At 36.0% G+C, this 6,306-nt stretch overlaps 1 protein-coding gene across 2 annotated transcripts in view; it reads right to left on the reverse strand.

Annotated features, from left to right (window-relative positions):
• The window catches only part of micu1 (mitochondrial calcium uptake 1), a 35,540-nt gene extending 31,446 nt beyond the window's left edge, over positions 1-4,094 (reverse strand). For both annotated transcript variants that reach the window (XM_055029596.1, XM_055029595.1), the window contains exon 1: positions 3,939-4,094. The gene's annotated coding sequence lies outside the window, so the exon portion shown is untranslated. The remainder of the gene's footprint in view (positions 1-3,938) is intronic.
• Between the last annotated feature and the right edge of the window lie 2,212 nt (positions 4,095-6,306).

Below are 6,306 nucleotides of genomic sequence, written 5' to 3' on the forward strand. Positions count from 1 at the left end.
TCCTACAATGAAGCATAAAGGAAGAAGTATGGTGTTTTTGCTGTGCTTTATGTAATGTCTTGAATCTGATTTGCAAAACATTAAAAATGATGTCCTAGCCTGGTTATGTTTAAATGCATTTTTGCACAAGCTCTGGAGTGAGTTTATAGATTTTTGCACACAGCATTTAATTATGAATCATACATTCACCCATTTTACTACAACACCTCTTCTGTAGAGATTATGGCTCATTTTGGCTTGATTTTTTCAAGCTATTATCTTCTCAAAAATAATTTACTACTCTTAGGAACTTTTTGTCTGCCACATAAATAGCCAATAAACACACATCTGTCTTTTTAGATTATATTTGAGTACAAATAAAGACTTCCTCCAACCAAAAGTGAAGATTTGAACAGTCGTACCAGGAAAAATATTTATACAGCACAATTAACATTTCCCTTTGTGAAACTGTCTTCACGAAGCACTAGAGGCAAAATGAGACATTATTCAAATCGGTGCATAAATATACTGGAACCTTCCTTCAACACAAAGCAATGCTAAAACTAATTTCTAGCGGTGCGGCTAAGCTCCAGAACTCCGTTTTCAGCGGTGCTGCAGTCTCTTAACTCCTGTCACGCAAAGATGATTAACAATTAAGCAGAGGTCTGCAGTGGTGCATAGCTCCCATGTGGGCATTTTTTAAACAGAATGACAGAGAAGTTAACATCATTGAGGCCTACAGAAACCACCTAATAATGTCCCTTTAACAATTGGATTTAGCAGGATAAAACCAAGACATTGAGAATACTATTTGTAGCTCTCTGTAGCACGCCATAATAAAGGTTGAAGGAAACAGAAATACCCAAAATGAAGGCAGCTGTAAGGTCATACCATTTTAGAAAATCATTATTGCAAATATTCTTCTTTCCTCTCTGTTATGAGAATTTGTCTAACTTGCTAAAGTGGCATAAAAATTAAAGTTCATAACACTTGGAAAATGTTGGCCAAAATTAATGTCACTCCAAAACAGTGTGACATGTTTTCAGATTCCTCTGAACAACTGATCAGAAGCTAGATAAACCAAAACCTGAGTGTTTGTCTTGATCTAATAATGTGTCTGCAGCCTTCAAAGACAAGACACAGGATTCACAAGGTCACTTTTAGACTCTTTAGAAGTAGAACAACACAATCAGACAGTTTTCCTTCGACTTGATTGATCAGCAGACAAACATTGAATGCCACCCGGTGTCCAGAGCTCAAATCAACAGAAACTCTTTGGCGGCTCCTCGAAAAGGATTTCTACAAGAGAGCCCCCACAGTCTCAGAGGCTTGTACTTTTGTAAGGCAGACTCAGCGATGCTCAAGAGACAAGATGTGGGTTACTTTGTTTTATAAAAATGTGCTTTAGCAAAGATTTAGTTGAAATTTTACCAACCTGAACTAAATTATTACACCTTTTTATTTCATCTTAGCTTCTAGGATATTCATTTTTCAGCTGAACTGTATCAGAAAACTTACATACACATTACATTGAGACTGAAAAGGTTTTAAAATGATTCACCAATGTTTCTTTGTTCTTCAGATCCCAAAACAGTTGGTATTTTAAAAGGAATATGTGAATTTTAGTGAGCAACTGCACCTTGATAATTATTTTTTTAATAGTGAACCTCTAAAGCTCCAACAGTTTGATGCCTAAGTCAAGATGATCTTGTAATTGAATTTATTTCTTAATTTCTAACGGATTTCAAAGCACCTGTAGCCCATTTTCTTCTATTTGTTACAGTCCTTCTAAATAAAAAAAAAGGATGATCCAAATGAGAATCAGAAGGTCAGTTAAAACTGTAAAATTGTTCACAAATTGTGCATAAAACTCCAGAACAAAAACATTTATTTTAACCTACATATCCCAAAAGAATCATGAAATATACATATTCTAATCTGGAAGTCTGGCATTTATGGCTGTAGTCTCAGGTGAAACTTGTGATTCACTCACATATTGGTAAAATATGTATTGCTGGATGTTTCCTTCCTCCATAAATAGATAGATGGGTTTAATCTATGGAGAAGCAGGAACCAGAACATGAACAGCTTTTTGTCTGAAGGCAATGCTCACCACCACCAACCTACAAAGACATCTGGACTGATCAAATAATGATTTGGAGAAAGCTAACCCAAACTACAGCTCAACAAAAGCTGCTCCTCAAGCTGAACCATAGCAACAATCTTCCTGAACACGCAGCAGAGGGTGGATCAACAATGCTTGGTTAGCTTTGTGACATTAATTGTTAGCACCGGAAATAATGCCCACAAAAAGGAGCTTTGTCAAATTGTTCCCTTTTTAAATCTGACTCTTTAAAACCAGCCTGCTATAGATAGTGGAAGACAGATGGTTCATCCAATCCACTGCCAAACATGCTTTGAAAGAGAGGCTAAACAAGCCAAGACGACTCCTCATAAGAAACCATATGGTGCATTGGGTTATACCAATTAAATCTATTTCAGACTTTACTGAAGTATTGGCAGGTCAAGAACTTATTAAAACCAACTTTTACAACATTAAATCTGAGCAATGTGTGTTTAAAACTGGACATCATAGACAATGGCATCATAACAGACGATAATAGAAGCAGTATACTGACTCATGAGAGTCATCACTGACTATATCTAACAGGAAGATCTCCTTCATAAGTAAAACTGGTAACTGTACAGCAGAAAATATGATTCAAACTCCTAAGAGATGCGACAATCAGGCTTCTTCTGGCTCATTTTGATTAAGTTTTATTTTATCATGCAAAAATATAACAATAATTTCATCCAAGAGATAATACAGTCAAATATGTACTGTGAGTTCCTTATTTAAGGTGCACATTTCATAAAGAAAAAGAAAAGATTACAACATTAACCCCATGCATCAAGTCATATACAACCAGGGTATGTTTGTATCTGCTTTTTATCCGTTTTGATTGTGTCGTAGTCTTAAGTCAGGAAAAGATGTAATGCAACTCTATAAAAAAGATCCAAGAAAAAAGGTCACTGTGAGCTACTTTGGATTGATCAGGGTTAATAACCTGATCAAATATGTTGTAATGTAAAATTTTTGGAAAATAATTTAAAACCAATTCCTACTTATGTAAAAATTTAACACTTTTATGACTTCTTACCTGCAAAACTAAGCAAAATACTCAACTGCAAAGAAAAATAAATTTATATTTATTAATGGTTAAGTTTGTAGGAAACAAACAACCCTAACAAACAGAAGCAAAGTGACATAAATGGAAATGTAATTAATCACACAAGGTCATGCTTTTTCCATTAGTCTAGTTCTGATGCTTTCATGCCCCTTGTTGGTTCTTTATCATAAACATGATGCTTTATGACTGCATGCCATTACCAATCAAGCACAGGAGGAAAAAAATCCCTTTTAAAATCTTTTAAAATTTATACTTGAGGATCTTTCTTTACATTAAAGCAGAATGAGGTTCTTAGTTTTATAAATCCCACCAGTGTCTGAATGTCTTTTCTTATTTGCTACACATGAGCTACACATGTCTACAAACATAATGCATGTTTTTTTTTTTTGTTGTAACCTTTGATATCCTCTTGTCAACAATGAAGCCCCAAAGTTGTTCTGCTATAAATAGAAACCTCGATGTTTTGTTTTTAGCTGTCAGCGTATTTAGCAGCAGTCTACGGTGACCCAAGCTTTATGGTTATCTCACTGATGTGTACTACTGAAAACATAATCGTTTTTAAAATCAAATTAAATCTTATAAGCCTTGTCATAGCTCAGGTGAGGCTTTCTCGACAGGTAACTATCATCCTTCGCGGCTAATGCTAGTTAGCTTCTCAGTGAACGCAGGGATACATTAGCGCTGTCAGTTGCTATTTTACCGACTAGCTAACAGCACAATTCTGTTAACAGGCCGTTTTATAGCTACTAAAATATTATCGTCACTCACATTGAAGGCGACTACACCACGCGTCAGTCCAGGTATGATGAAGTCTTCTCCTTAGGGTTAAACCTCGTCCCCTTTCAGAGATACAGCAGCGAGTTGAGTTCCGTGTTCAGCAGCAGACAGCGGGGAGGGACATCTCTGCAACACCGCCCTACGGTGCTCCACATGCGGGCTCCCCTGATAACAACCCCCCGTCCCGGACGGAAGAACGCTCTCAAAAATAAGGAAATACGATGTGTGTTTTGTTTCTTGTTGTTTTGTTGTTGTTGTTGTTGTTGTTGTTGTTGTTGTTGTTGTTGTTTTCCAATAATGCTGTTTACTGATCAATTGTATCGCACAAAATTGAGATTAATGACAAAAAAAATCTCATGTTGTTAAATTGTAACACTTTTTAACATGAAAAATAGAAAAACCATAATGGTGCTTTGCAATAGTTTGTATATTCTTTAAGCACGTTCTCACCAATCTATCACTGGGCAACACAGGACAAACAACCAGCCATTATAACAGAGACCAGTTAGTTCTGCTTTGGACAGTGAGAGGAAGGGTAACTTCTTGTCACCGTCCAGAGAGAACCCACAGATGGAAAAGCAATACAAAACGAAAGTCTGGGTGTATTTGTGTTTAGCTTTCTTGCATCAGAGTTTTAAAGAACCGCCTTTCACTGCAGTTCTAACTGCAAGTCTTTTGGACTCTACCAGCAAGATTGGCTGTACTGTATATTTAAAGTGTTTGATGATAGTCTTTTATAAACTCTATAAGGTGTTCTGGCATTATAGTCCTCTATTTAGCTATATTCATCTTCCCGTCATGTTTTACCAGCTTAACCTAGCTTTAAATTTCTCCATAACTTATCCTTGACCTGTCGGTTGTGCTATTTAGTCATGAAGATGGTATATGTTGTCTAATATTGTTTAACAATCAACTGAGGCCTCCCTTCCCACATGTATTTGTAAGGAGAATAAATTACACAGTACTGGACTTTGTGTACTAATTAGGCTGGTGGTTGGTTGGTTTTATTTACAGGCATCAGAGTAAATAGAGTAACTCCACCATCGCTTCTCATAATTTTATTTTCAAAAAACATTATGTATCTTGTTCCTTCCCCTTCACAGTTGTGTGCTAATTTTATGTCACATTATTAGTTTTTAGTTGTAATGTGACCAAAAAAGTTCAAGGCCTGTAAATATTTCTGAAAAGCACAGCTCTTTGTATGTGTAGCAGCTAAATATAGATTATACTGGTGAGATTCAAAAGGAAGTGGCCCTTTCTGTGACAAGAAGACTTCTGCCTGTCATGCATGTCTTGACTGACAGCTTGAACTGTACTTAAAATGTGAATCTCCCTTTTTACACCAGAGGAGTGCAGTCTTCGTGTTGTCTTGGATACACGTCAGTGGAGTGAATGCAAATGTGAGGGATAGCTGTGTAGCTTCTTGAGGCTGTCTCCTGGATAACAGTAGATAGAGGGACTTGACAGAGAGCACTGATAGTGCAAAGCACATTTCTGATTTGTGCGACCCTAAATCGACAATGACATGATGAGCTTATGAATGGAAAAGAGTCAAAGATTATGAAATTGCACAACTGAGCAAACACATGGGAATGGCAACACAGTCCTTCCTTACAGTCTGTGCGTCATTACAACTTATAAATATTTATCACCATATATTATTATACACTGTATAAAAAGACAACATTCTTTTTCTTCCTCAGATATTAAATAAGACTGAAGTTTTCTTGTTTTAGGTCACTTGGGAATTACAAATAAATATTTCTATTTAATTAGTACCAGAATAATACAGGAGATGTTTCTAGAGAGTATTATTTTGCTTTCTCTTTATTCAGAAATTTATATAAATTAAGAGTGTGTCTTAATATGACAAAGCCCAAATGATGATGATGATGTCATGACTTTGTCAGGTTCAGATTGGTTAAGAACATATTAAGGAAACAGAGAAGTTGGCAAACCTGAGAACACCATCCTAACTGGGAGCTATGGGTGTGGCAGTATCATGTTGTGTCTTGTTGTTGTATGTGGCACTGATGCACTGAATAAAATAGATGATATCACGAGGAAAGAACATTATATGGAAATATTAAAGCAATGATTTCAGACATACATTAAATTAGTTGCAAAGTGACAAAGAACAACAAAGTCAGCATTTTGAAGTGGACGTCACAAAGCCACAGCCTAAAACCCTGACCTACAACGGAAAATGGTTTCATTTAAAAAGCTATATGTCTTTTTTTTCAGTGTATGCAAATATCTGATTTTAATAGTACACATGGCATCACAACAGAAATTTCACATTTATGCAGTCCTATAGTCTGGAAGAACCATAAAAAACTGTGCATATCAAACAATAAAT

This window comes from Poeciliopsis prolifica, unplaced genomic scaffold (genome assembly GCF_027474105.1).
Source record: "Poeciliopsis prolifica strain line A6 unplaced genomic scaffold, Auburn_PproV2 SCAFFOLD005, whole genome shotgun sequence".
Lineage (NCBI taxonomy): Eukaryota > Metazoa > Chordata > Actinopteri > Cyprinodontiformes > Poeciliidae > Poeciliopsis > Poeciliopsis prolifica.